At 41.6% G+C, this 14,431-nt stretch overlaps 1 protein-coding gene across 3 annotated transcripts in view; it reads right to left on the bottom strand.

The window, feature by feature from the left end:
• Positions 1 to 14,431, bottom strand: part of SSBP2 (single stranded DNA binding protein 2) — a 315,521-nt gene that overhangs the window by 180,465 nt on the left and 120,625 nt on the right. The gene's annotated exons all lie outside the window — the stretch shown is intronic.

Genomic DNA, 14,431 nt, shown 5'->3' with positions numbered 1-14,431 from the left:
GTAGCTAATTCCAATATACTAAAAAACTTGTGGCATGCAAATTTTTACCCTAAACAGTTGTTCTTATCTCAGGTAAAATGCTTCAAGTCAGAGTTGGTCTTTACTCTGGCTTGGGTCTTCCCAGATTTCTTCAAAGCCCTTTGTTTTCAGGTTTCTTCATGTGTAGCCACTTAGGGGTGCCAGACAGTTTCAAAGGGCCAGCTGAAGACAAAGACCTTCTAAGATTTTTAATTTTGCCACTGGAGGAACTTAATGAAACTGATTCTCAGAATGCTTATTAAGAACACTGGTAACTTTCATTTCCTTTATGTACTATTTGAATTTATTTTCCCTATTTTTCTGTAAAATAAATGCTAGACATGTTGTGCTAGTTCATAGTTTTTATTCGGTATGTTATATGACACATTCACATAATTTTGATTACAAGAAATTAAATCATGTTGATTTATATGGCACAAAGACCAATTAATTATTATAATATAAAGACAAGCGAGGACAATATAGTTTCTCCTCTATTTCCTATTTGTAGAGTACTATTTTATCTTTATAAAATATGACCTATTAAACTGTATATTTTATTTTATTGTGTATGTCTATACTTATTAGGGTACATCTAGACTACCGCGTTTTGTCGACGGAAGTTTTGTCGACAGATACTGTCGACAAAACTTCCGTCGACAAAGAGCGTCCAGACACATTGAGTTCTGTCAACAAAGCAAGCTGCTTTGTCGACAGAATTCCGTAGTCTGGACGCAACGTTACAGGCAATAACACCTTCTGTCGACAGAGTTCTGTCGACAGAAGGTGTTATGCCTCGTAAAATGAGGTATACCAGCGTCGACAAAACTGCTGAGTTCTGTCGACGTTATGTCGACAGAACTCAGCGGTAGTGTAGACGCTGGTATAGTTTTGTCGACAAAAGTTCACTTTTGTCGACAAAACTAGGTAGTCTAGACACACCCTTAGTTATAAAGTTGAAAGTGACTTCTTGGCAATAAAAATACTTGTTGATAAAACATCTTAAATGATTAATAAAATTATTCAAAAATATTTCTTTGTTGAGAGTAAATCTCTTCCTATGCCTGTATCTAAATTTACATCAATGTCTTTGATTTAGAGTGTCTGCTTCTATATTAATCAAGTACAAGTATCTATAGGAATAAGCAAAATGCATAATTGTCTAGGTGTCTTCAACTTCCTCCTCTGTTAGAGAGATTACAACGTGATAACTGGAGAATGGATAGGCATGTACTCCCCTCTCTAATATGTCAGCAAGAAGAACTAGTGGGATCTTTGTGAAAATTCATGGAGATGTGGCCATGGCAAAAGGTAGAGCTACTGGAAATGACACTGGCAGAGTAAGCAAATCTGACTAATCTCCTGTGGCAGACCTTGATGGGAATATAAAAATATTCTTCCTTCATTTCAGTTGAATAAAGGATCTTTGAAAGGCCATTTATCTTTTCTACCTGTCTCAGGTTTATTCATTCTTGCTCAAAATTCCTTTCATCTAACCTGTTAGACATAATGAACCTTGTGCTGTACATTGGGCTTGCTGTTTATAAAGAATAAATTGGAATGTTATCTGAATTTACCTCCCCTTTTATATCCATTCAATCCCCCACTACTAATTGAAGTCCTCCTTGACTATGTAAATGAATAGAACCCCCAACAGATTTTTTAGGTCTGTATTTCCTTTTTGTTTTCTTTCATTATTTAGTAAACAAGCCTTGTTTCTCCACTTCTTTCTCATTATGTCTAATAGTTCACTAGAATATTTAGAAACTATCAGTGAGGGTCTACACAGCCAGCTTAATTTCAAAATAACTGACATTGTTCTGAAATAACAAAGAGTGTGTCTACACTACAAGCTTTTTGAAATAATGTCGAGCTGAAGCATTTCTGACTCTCACTATTGGTAACCCTCATTTCACGAGGGCTGTGTCTAGACTGGCCGCTTTTTCTGGAAAAGCAGCCACTTTTCCGGAAAAACTTGCCAGCTGTCTACACTGGCCTCTTGAATTTCTGCAAAAGCACTGACGATCTCATGTAAGATTGTCAGTGCTTTTGCGGAAAAACTATGCTGCTCCCGTTTGGGCAAAAGTCTTTTTCCAAAAAACTTTTGCACAAAAGGGCCAGTGTAGACAGTAGAGATTTGTTTTCCGCAAAAAAAGCCCCGATCGCGAAAATGACGATCAAGGCTTTTTTGCGGAAAAGTGCGTCTAGATTGGCCACAGACGTTTTTCCACAAAAAGTGCTTTTGCGGAAAAGCATCCTGCCAATCTAGACGTGCTTTTCCGAAAATGCTTTTAATAGAAAACTTTTCTGTTAAAAGCATTTCCGGAAAATCATGCCAGTCTAGACGTAGCACTCCAGTAAGGGAAGTCAAAGGAAGAATGTTCTTTCCTTTGACCCCCTTGCTGAGTAGCCGAGTTAAGACATTTTGATTTAAGCTACACAATTGACATAGCTGAAGTTGCCTAGCTTAATTCGACTTTAGCCCTGCTGTGTAGACATAACCTTACTGTTTAGATTGGGAGACAGGTTCTCCAATCTCTCAGTTGTAGGGGCCTCCTAAAATGGCAATGCCTATAATAGAATAACCTCTGAAACTAAGTACAGAGGAAGAAATCAAATAAAGGAGTATACTAATGAAGTGTTGTGTAATAAAAAATGCCTTATCTTTCGGAGACCTGCTTTCCATGAGTTTATCTCTTTGGAATAAGATTGACTTTGAATAGAAGGTTGGAAACGGTGCCTGAGATTAAGTAATTCTTTTGCAGGGAGCAGTAATTCTTGTGCTAACTTTGTGTTAGCTGATTTTTAGGAAAGGAATTCACCTTCAGATTGTATCACAGTTAACTAAAGAGGTCACTGTTGTGTCCACTAAAGATGGTACACAATAATTCTTGTTTCTCTGCATCATGCAGAATTTTGGATCTGTCTGTGATATACTGAGGCATTTCTATTCTGCTTGGATAAGGTCTTCCAAATCAGCCTGGAGAGGGACAAAATTTTGCTTTAGTGCTGAATGGAAAACACTTTATTGTTTGTTTATTTTCTTTTTTTCTTGCAGTGCAAATGAGGATGAACATCCAGGGCATTAAAATAACTCAACCATTGTTTCAAAAAACAAACACACACACCCTAAAGGGAATAATCTTTCCTGAATTTCTTCCGTAGAGCTATCTAGATCTGATTCTGAGAGCTCTCTTTCTGCTGATGATGACAGAGGATGAGATGCACTCTCTTCCTTTTTTATATGTTGGATTTTTTTTCTTTGATCAGTTGACTGTATGTAAGAATATTAAAACCAAGGACATTAAAAACCAAAAGGACACTAAAATCAAAATGGAGTCTGTGGACTGAGTAAGAAATCAAAATGGAACCTGAAGACTTGAGAGACTTTTGCCACCAAAAACCATCATTTGCACACAGCACATGGCTGTGCACACAGTACTATTGCATTGCACACAGCAGGAAAGTCTGCACCAGGAACTCTCGCTTTGCACTCTTCACTACACCTTTGCACTAGAGACATTCCTGATGTTTTCCCGCCTAGAGATCTTTAAAAGCACAGACCCCTCAGAGAATTGGGTTCGTTTGGTTGGTTCGGGTTCCTGTTCAGTGGCAGTTTCCACCCGGAGGAGGTTTGCTGCTATCGGAGACCGTGACAAAGGCCGGGACCAGCTTCATGACAGACCAGACCCCAACTCTACCACTGCCAACAGGATGCTTCGGTTCACTGCTGTAGCGATTGCTCGGTGCTGTGGACCCTAGCTACCTGCCGGAACAAAGCCCACCACCCAGTCAGTCCTTCTCCGGTTATTGTGGCAAAGGCCTGCTCTGAAGATAAGAACTGTTCACCATCGTGGTGTGTGTGCAACTCACCATCAGTTGCTGTAATAACATCAACAGACTACATCTGGAGTCCTCAGTGTTCCTTTCCTGAGGCTACCTCAAGCCAACGGGTAGAAGGTCCTGAGCCTCGTGCAGTCATCAGACAGACTGAGTATAGAGTTCTCCTGTTTATTTTGCTGTTCTATCTTCTATTGTATCTGGGATGAGGGGTTGGTTTATACCAGTGGTCCCAAACGCAGTGCCCGTGGGCACCATGGTGCCTGCCGGGCCATTTCTATGCATCCGCCGACTGATCAGGGCCGGCCCCACCCCCGGGCACATGGCACAGGGGTGGCGCCAGCCCTGGGCGTGCAGCACATGGGCAGCCCCACCCCCGGGTGCACGGTGCATGGGCTGTGCCGGCCCTGGGCACGCGGCTGATCAGTGCTGGCCCCAGGCGCATGACGCATGGGCACTGCCGGCTCCTGGGCGCGCAGCACAGGAGTGACGCCGGCCCCAGGCATGCAGTGCATAGGCTTTTCCGGCCCCGGGCACGCGGCATATGGGCAGCCCTGCCCCTGGACGCGCAGCACAGGAGCGGCGCCAGCCCCAGGCACATGGCATATGGGCAGCTCCACCCCTCGGCATGCGGCACAGGAGTGGCACTGGCCCCGAGAGTGCGGCGCATGGGTGGTGCCGGCACTGGGCATGCGGCGTGTGCGTGGCCCCGCCCCCAGGCTTGTGTGTGGCCCTGCCCCCGGGTACCCGGTGCGTGAAAGGCCCCGCCCCCTGGCGCCTGGTAGCCCCAAAAGGTTGGGGACCACTGGTTTATACAGTGTTATTTCCTATGGTTATTGTTTGTTGTGTTATCTGTTGTATTCTATGAGGGTATGTCTACACTAGAAAGTTAGTTCGAACTAACGGACGTTAGTTCGAACTAACTTTCCTATGCGCTACACTAGCGCTCCGCTAGTTCGAATTTGAATCGAACTAGCGGAGCGCTTAGTTCGAACTAGGAAAACCTCATTTTACGAGGACTAACGCCTAGTTCGAACTAGCTAGTTCGAACTAAGGGCTGTGTAGCCCTTTAGTTCGAACTAGTGGGAGGCTAGCCCTCCCCAGGTTTCCCTGGTGGCCACTCTGGCCAACACCAGGGAAACTCTATGCCCCCCTCCCGGCCCCGGACCCCTTAAAGGGGCACGGGCTGGCTACGGTGCCCGTGCCAGGTGCAAGCCTGCCAGCACCCAGCTAGCAGACCCTGCACCTGGCACGGCACAGAGCCACCCACCCGATGCCTCCCAGCCCACCCCCTCTTGCCGGGACCAGGCTGGCGGCTCCCGGGAGCTTGCCCTGGACCGCAAGAGGCGGGCACCTTCCTGGGCTAGTGCGGACATCGTGGACCTCGTCCACGATCTCCGCACTAGGCACAGGAAAGTGGCCGTCTAGGGCAGGAGAGCTGCCAGCCTGGCCACCCAGGAGCAGGTGTGCATGAAAATCAAGGGGGTCCACTGAGACCCCCGACCCTGAGCCCTGAGCTTACAATGGCCGTCCTGGGTCAGACCAAAGGTCCATCTAGCCCAGTAGCCTCTCTGCCAACAGCGGCCAACCCTAGGGACCCTGGAGGGGATGGACCGAAGACAATGACCAAGCCATTTGTCTCGTGCCATCCCTCTCCAGCCTTCCACAAACTTTGGGCAGGGACACCACTCCTACCCTCTGGCTAATAGGACTCCATGGACCCAACCTCCATCACTTGATCTCACTTCCCTTTAAACTCTGTTCTAGTTCTAGCCTTCACAGCCTCCTGCAGCAAGGAGTTCCACAGGTTAACTATTTGCTTTGTCAAGAACAACTTTCTCTTACTAGTTTCAAGCCTGCTACCCATTCCTTTCCTTTGGTGTCCTCTAGTCCTTCTTTATGGGAACTCAGGAAGAACTTTTCTGAATGCACCCTCTCCACCCAACCCCTGCTTTTACAGACCTCTATCCTGTCCCCCCTCCGTCTCCTCTTTTCTAAGCTGAACAGTCCCAGTCTCTGTAGCCTCTCTTCATCTGGGACCTGTTCCCAACCCCTGATCATGTTAGTTGCCCTCCCCTCTCCCAGCCTTTCTCTTCCCCTCTCCCACCTCCTTTTCCCAGTCTCCCCCAGTTTTGTTCAATAAAGACAGAGTCAATGTTGGAAGAAACATTAGCTTTATTTTGTACATCAATAAGAAGGGGGGCTAGGGAAGGGCAAGTGGAAGAAGGTGAGGGAGGAATGGGGCACGAGCCCCCGATGGGGAGGACTGGGCTGGCTCTGCGGGCTTCTGGGGGTGGAAGCTCTCCTGCAGCCCCCCAATTACTCCCTCTCCCCAGATGGCAGCCTGCGGCAAGTGCAGCCGGGCTGATGGCCGAGTGGTGTGATGTGCCCAGTGTGGGCACTCAGGGCACTCCAAGCCAGAACTTCTTTGCAAGCGGGGCACCCCTTAGAACTGTGTGTCCGGGGTGGGGGTCGGGACCCTTTAAGCGCAGCCCTCGGCTAGCCTGAGACAGTATCTCCACGCTCTAAGTCCTCCTTTTATGCCCTGCCGGCACTGCTTCCGGCCATCATTAAGCCCTGTTCAGAGTCCACTCAATGTGGACTTACTAGTTCGAACTAGCAAAACGCTAGTTCGAACTAGTTTTTAGTTCTAGATGCGTTAGTTCGAACTAGCTTAGTTCGAATTAACTAATTCGAACTAAGTTAGTTCGAACTAGCGCTGTAGTGTAGACGTACCCCAATATATTCTCAAATTCTTACACGTCTGTGTTTATTTGGACTGGAAAAATCCGCCAGTGATAGATACGGTGGTTTCCAGGTCGGACCACCTTCTGGGACAAAGGCATTTTAAATCAGTTTATATCAGGGCCCACTAAATTTGGTTTACTAGTGTACCTTTGCTAGTAACAGATCTTTGGGCTTGCTTGAGGATATGCTCTATCTCTAAGTTTTTTTAATGCTTTTCTTTTCTGAGTATCAGGCTTTGTGTCTTGTTAGCATCATTCTTACTAGAAGATGATGACAAACTAATTTGGGATTGGAAATTGTACATGTACATTTTTTGTCGGTATGACACAATAGGGTATTGGGCACAGTGGAATTTAGTAAGGCGGTGGTAGTTTACCTTGTTTGGGGGTTTCTTTGCATTCTCAGGAAACAACAGAGTCAATTTGTTTCCTTTATTTGAGTTGGAGTGAAAGTATAGCAGTCAAACATTCTTAAGACAAACAATTCTTCCCTCTAGAATAAGACTGACAGAACGTAATCAGCATATTTGAAACTGAAATTAAGGAATTAGACAGGAAGTTAGAATTGATTTAGATTAAGATCTGGTGTATTAGAATTGTAATAATTTAAAATAGATAAATGGTCAGTGGATTGATCTTTTATAAATCTACATTTTAGAGTAAACTCTATAGACAGCAGCCATTAAGATTTTTTTCTGGAGTGTTTGACAGCATCTAACATCTTTATCAACTGGAGAAGCCTTAAAAGAAATTTATTCAGCTTTTCAGGAAACCATTACAATTGGTGCCATAATATAAGCTTATGCTGACAAGTACAAACCCACATGGCATCATTAATCATAGCTATGTCAGTCATCGTACTCAAACAAATTGCATCTTTAAACAGGGGAAGAGGTGGGAAGGCCTGGCCTGGCCAAATGAAGATAGTTTTATGGGGGGAGGGGAGAGGAGGAGAAGGGAAAGATTAAAACTGCTGCAAAAGAGGGAGTGGGTTGCTGTCTCATCACCTGAGAATTCAAGATTTGAAAAGCACACATCTGTGGGTGGGAAGCCTCCATTTTACACAGACCAAGACTGAGGCAGGAGCCACCCTCTGTCTTGGGTCCCCTTTTCTAGGTGTTAAAATACCATGCTTGATCAACACCTGCTGTGGGGACTAGGCCAGCAATCCCTTTCTAGGAATTTTTCACTTACCACCATACTGGCTTGGGTTCAGTTGGGGTTTTTTTGTCTACCCACAGCAGATTTCAAGAAGGGATTTGTACATTCATGGCATAATGTATGATAGGCCATATGTCACAACTCATTATTTAAATGTAGGGCAAATGTCCAGTGGAGGTACTCCATAGGAACAGTTTTCAGTGACAGGATAAATGCCTTGGGAAGGGACTTAAAGGAGGTTTTCATGAAAAGAACGAGAGGGGGAGATTGTTACAGCATTTTCATAGCTCACGGTAACCCTCTAAAGAGGTGGGGTTGGATGGTAAGGTCCCAGCAATGGATTTTTGCTGGAGGGATGGGATGGAAAAAGATGGGGAGATGGGTGGGAAGCCCTCACTGCGAGTATGGTAAGTCCCAGCAATAAAAGTGTTGGAGGGATAGAGATAAAAAAGACAGGGAGCTAGTAAAAGGCCCCATATATTATTTAAACATGTAATAATTTTTAACATATTGTTAAATATTGCCTGATGAAATTTATGCGAGCACAACTGTTTGCCCAACTGTGTGTCCATTCAATTATATGGGTATGTCTACACTACCACCCTAGTTCGAACTAGGGTGGTAATGTAGTCAACCGGAGTTGCAAATGAAGCCCGGGATTTGAATTTCCCGGGCTTCATTTGCATCTTGCCGGGCGCCGCCATTTTTAAATGTCTGCTAGTTCGGACTCCGTGCCGCGCGGCTATACGCGGCAGAACTAGGTAGTTCGGATTAGGCTTCCTATTCTGAACTACTGTTACTCGTTCCACGAGGAGTAATGGTAGTTCAGAGTACTACACTTGTTGGAAGCCTCCTAAAGCCCAAAAACGTCACAAAATAATCTATGAATCCCTATTACACTATGAAGAAAATTAGCAACTATGCTGATTAGAATCAAGTCTTGGAAACTTTAATCCTCATTTAGGCAACACTTTTTTTGAAGTCATCAAGAGGTTTCCTTTAGTAGGGAAGATCAGACTTGGCTGTAGGATAACCAGTAACTTAAAAGAAGTTGCATGTTATTTTAACTATTAGGAAACAGGTTCCGTAGTAAATACATACAGAGTACAATATATTGTGTATAAAATATTCTTTTATAGACTTGCAGTTTAAAATTCTATTCCAGATCTGTTTTGATAATGTCTGAATTATCACCATTCAGTTTAAATTCATATGCAAAAATGAGTTGAAGAGAATTATATAAGTTAGGACATATAAAAATACTGAACACTGGGAACTCAGGTGTGAAAAATACAGCGTTTTCAAAGAAAGGTTAACATAGTACAAGGTTGAACCTCTCTAGGCTGGCACACTCAGGACCATACCAATTCCAAACAAGCGAATTTTCCAGACCACAGAAGGTCAATATTGTCTAGCAGCATTACTAACACTTCCACTCTTATTGGGCAGTTAGAGGACATTCAGGGATAAATTAGAGCTACAAATAACAGCACAGAACACTTAGAGATAGGACCAGTGGCTGTTAAATTTTCTGGGACTGTGGAAAACTTGGCCATGCTCATGAAAAGTGGACCTCCGACTAACTAAAATGATTCTGGAAGACGGATGTTTCTGGACCAGAGAGTTCTGAACTAGAGAGATTTGACCTGTTGTGACATCTTTCTGGATGTTACAGAGTGAGTTAATTTTGACTAGTGTTATTTAATTAAACCTTACTAAAATGTAGCAGAAAACACTGTTTGTTGACTGTTTGTTTTAATTAAACAGTCAACCCATATTTACAAATATCTGAAGTAGGGGGGAAACATTTGTATTGCTTGACACTGAATATGGGAACTATTTCCAAGCTTCTTCCATTCTTTCCCATGGGTTTAACTTCGACAACTTCTATAATACAAAAGCAAAACAAAACAAAACAAAAACCTTTGATAATATTAAACTGTAAACTGCTGAGCAACTAGAACAAAGAATACTGACCACATTTTAAAGTCCCAAAAGAGTACATTTAGAAATCAAATAACTGGAAATTAGAGTTAAACCAATTCTATGTTCATCAAACATATGCAATAATATGTTGATTCTAATGCAGTAACAGGCAATGAATCTGAATGTCTGTCAGATCAAAATTAAAAATTAAAACAGAGGTCTTGTTGTGTCAGAAATTGAAGTTGTTTTCTGAAGCAGCCAGTAATTCTAGAAGGGGTTCAGAGGGAAGGCATAAACAGCCTCACAAGGTCTGTCATGTGAAGAAATAGACAGGGTTGTATCTTTGCCTATAGCAGCTGAAAATCAAAAGAGAATGTTAAAGAAGTTCCAATTTAAAAAAAAGTATTGCTTAGCTGTGAGGGAGCTCCAGAATAATGGTAACAATGGGATGTGAAAAAGAGGAGGTGAAGAATCTGGCGGGAAAAAAAATGCATATTTCATCTAGCCTAATCTCTGTTTTGGCATGGACATTTTGGATAGTTAAAGAGAGCAATATTTCAGTCTCGCTTCTATCATTTCTGTGTACTATATATTAAATGGTACAGTTAGAGTGAAAATAAAAGAAAAAAAGGAGACCTAAATGGCTCATGGGATTGCTAGTAGGATACAAAGCCACAAGATCACAGATTCAGTCTGACCCGGGGTCGGTAGTGATTGAAAGTTTATGCTATCTGGCAGATATTTGGTGGCTTATGGGAAATGAGTTGGTTGTATTAGTCCCAGGGCTGAGGGGACATCTGTCCACTGTACAGAAAAACCGACAGGTAAGATTCTAATTGGCATCCTTGTTAACAGTTTCAGAGCAGTCAAAATTGAATGTGCATTAAGATACAGAAAAAGAAAAAAAGAAAGCAGATATCTGACACCGTTAAATATGAAATAAAAATACAGTAATAGAAGATTCTACACTGGCTTTTTTTATTCACAAGGACAAAGAAACTAAGGCATTAGAACTTTAAATTTCAAAACTTCAATAAGAAAATAACTTTGCAGAATTAATGCAAATAAGGAACTATGATGGATTTTGACATTCCAATGTATTTTTACAAAATTGATAAGTACAAATTCAACAACTCAGATACTTTACATGGAGTTAATGACCTACTTGTTTAATTCCTTAGGTTTAGAAGACAGAATTTCTGGTGTGGGTTCCAGCAATTAGTGTTAATAATTTTTTTACCATATACAAAAATATTTTTTTTATGACATGAGAAACATCACTTCCCATTTACTTCATACCAAACTTATCCCAGATACAATAACCAGTTTTCATTATTTGGGATGGCCATGGAATCTGTTTTTATAACATTTCTACTTTATAACAAATATATCAGTTAAGTATAGGCTTGAGAAAAATGGACATGTCAGAACAATTGCCGAATCTAAGCTGAAGCAAGAACTATTACTTGTGAAAGTTTAATCCCCAATAAATCAATTTATCTGAAAACTATTTTTCAATGTGTGTCACCCTCCTCAACACTCTTTAACATAAAAATATATATCACCATCACCTCACACAAACACATATACACTGTTAGACTTCAGACGGAAAAGAGAACTGTTGAATGATTGAAATGTATTAATTCACTGCTGGAATGAAATAAGAAACCAACAAACATTAAGCAAAAAACTTAAAAAACAACTAATTGTCTTGCAGAACCTTAGAGACTAACAAAACATATAGATGGTATCATGAGCTTTTGTGGGCACAACCCACTTCTTTAGATGAATGGAACTATTAAAGGACCAGTTTCTAAACAAATATGGGATGGGAGGGGGGAGAGAAGGAAAGAGAAGGAAAAGATGGAAAAAAAGCTACCCCTCTGAAGCTTTTAAACATTAAGCAGTGAACAAGAGGCTCTCTTAATGGACTAGCATATCTATACATTACACACCTAAGCAGAGAACCAAGAACAGGAATTTATAGATCCTAGCATCCTGGAATTTTGCATTTAATGAAGCTAAAAGTGAAAGCTGTTTATGATTTCTACTCCCTTCCATAACTTGATTCATAAAGCAACGTGAAAATGACTGCTCCAGATACAGACATCTGATTGACTTCCCAAAGAGGAGCAAGCTGTCAATGTGATAGTAGCTGCCAAGGGAAGAGTAGAAACCACACTCTGTTACAGTATACAAGTCTCGCAGCTAAACACTTCCCGAGGTATGGAAAGGTACAGGGTTCATAACTAGGCCATATACTCACTGATAACACCAGGGAATACTAGATAATGAAACACCTCTAGGTCTACATTTATAAGTAACACAAAAAGAAAAAAAATAGAAGCAAAATGAAACTTTTAACGGTGTATTTCAAAGATTTTCTGTTTGGGTTTTTATTTTTTTTAAACCCTACATAAAGTGTATAGTGTGAGAAACTCCAAACAGAAAGGGTAAGAGAGATGGCCAGCATAGAGCAAACAATCATAACACTCCGCCTTTTCATACCTTGGTTTAGGTCTGACAATGTCACAGCTGACTAACTCTCACTTCCCTACAAGGCACCATCACTGAAGCCTCACAGATAGCTGGAACACAAATCTGATCCACAGAGAGTCAGATAACAGGTGGAATTTTAAAAATGTATAAGGCAAGATTTTAACAATGGCTTTTTAAAATATATTTTATACCATTTACGCTATTAAAATAATAATACTAAATTAAGTTTGGAATAACATAGGTGCTGCTGAATGTCTTTTATCCCTGTCATTTGGGACTATTGATCAACTAGTCAGGCATTGTCACAACACATTATTTTTCACAATAGGCAATGACAACTTTGTGTTCCAATGAACCAAGTGTACAGGTCAATCCAATTACAGTGCTATCAATAGTATCAAATTCACCTACATGACGAAGGAAGGCAAAATTCATTTTTTCTCCCATTAAAAGAAAACACTTTCAAAACATGCAAAAAAACCTTTTAATTTAAAAAAAACATTAAATCATGGATAAAATTATAAGAAAATAACTATTAGAACTTTGAAAATAATTCTGCTGTAACCAAAAAACACATCTTTTAAGATACATTACTGAGAACTTCTTCCTCTCTAGAAAACAGCTGTCAACTTTTCAAATCAATCATTTTTATTTAATAGATTTTTAAATCGGTCCTATGAAATTGAAAATAGCAAAACAAGCAAAATATCTTAACAGAGTTATTTCTGGTATTTCCTTTCTGGTGGATTTTTTACTTTACTGCTTGACACATAATATACCTGATACACATCCATATGTAAGTAAGGAAATTAAAAGCGAAGCCACCTAACAAGATATAAGCTTCACTGGCTCTAAATCTTTTCAGACTACAGTATCCTTACGAGGAGTCTGATTTGTCTGTGTACCCCTCAAGTTTCACATCACTTAAAAACTACCTGCTTATAAAATCAGATATAAAAATACAAATGTGTCACAGCACATTGTTACTTAAACATTGCTTACTTTCCATTTTTGCCATATAATTATAAAATAAACCCTCTGGAATATAAGTATTGTAGTTCCATTTCAGTGTATAGTCTATACCTCTCCATGGATCATCACCTTGTAGTGGTGGAGAGGCTTGTGTGTTCCAGTGACCCTCAGACCGACAAAGCCTGGAGTCATGTATTCCCTTAGAGTCACCCATGGCAGAATGGCCAAGGGGGAGGTTCCAGGAAAGTGTGGTACAAGAAGTCCTCAACGGCACAGCAGATGGAGGATAGCTGCACAATGAAGGTGAAACTGTTGTGTAATGTTACAACAGCTGTGAAGGCAGATGAAGACTGCAGCAGATAGAGGATATCCAATTGTTGTGGTGACCATGACATTGGTTTCTATCTGTCAAGGATAGTGTGGTGACTGTTGTGCAACAGTCACCCCCCCTTTAAAAGAAGTCCCACACAGGCATCTTCCAGTTTTCGGAAAAACAACACCCGCACAAGTCAAAAGACCAGTGGCAATGGGCGAGTGGTGACAGGAACAAGACAGTGAGATCTGTAAGTTCCTAGTCGCAGACCAACACACAGGTCGTGGGTGTGTGAGTCAGTCATCCTGCTCAAGGACAGAGGAAGGTTGAGCATCTTGGCAGCTGCACCCATGACTGAGCAGTCCTTTTTAGGACCAGTCTGCTTACCCCATATGAGGAGGGGGCTAGAAAAAGAGCCTTAAAACAGTTTTGCCTTTTTTCCTCTTGGTTGGATAGCACATCCAGAAGGATCACCACCCCAGTGGGTGAAAATGTAAGAAACTTTTCAACTTTGGAACCTGGAACATACATACCGTGATGGACAACACAGACATTGACTGACCAGAGTGACGTACAGCTATCATTGTTAGTGAATTTAATTGGTTTATCATCGATATTGTATCTTCTCCAAGACAAGAAGAGCTGATGAAGAACAAGTGAGGGAAGAGAAAGGAGGATACACCTACTTCAGGAAGGGAAAACCTTTAGATGAACCTCAATTGTATGGAGTAAGCTTTTCTATAAAGAACAAACTCATAAGGTGCCTCTCTGAGCTGCCAGTTGGCATAAATGAGCAGCTTTTGAGGCTCACCAAAAATCAACAGGCAAGACCCATAAAGAAGATAAGATCATTCTTCTGGGTGATTTCAATGCATGTGTTGGATGAGACTCAGACCCCTAGAAAGGAACAATCGGGAAAATGGAGTTGTCAAAAGCAACTCATATGGAATCCTGT

The sequence above is a fragment of the Pelodiscus sinensis genome, chromosome 6 (assembly GCF_049634645.1).
Source record: "Pelodiscus sinensis isolate JC-2024 chromosome 6, ASM4963464v1, whole genome shotgun sequence".
In the NCBI taxonomy this organism is placed as follows: domain Eukaryota; kingdom Metazoa; phylum Chordata; order Testudines; family Trionychidae; genus Pelodiscus; species Pelodiscus sinensis.
Note: the sequence above shows the minus strand (reverse complement) of the source record. Positions and strands in the feature narration are given on the sequence as shown.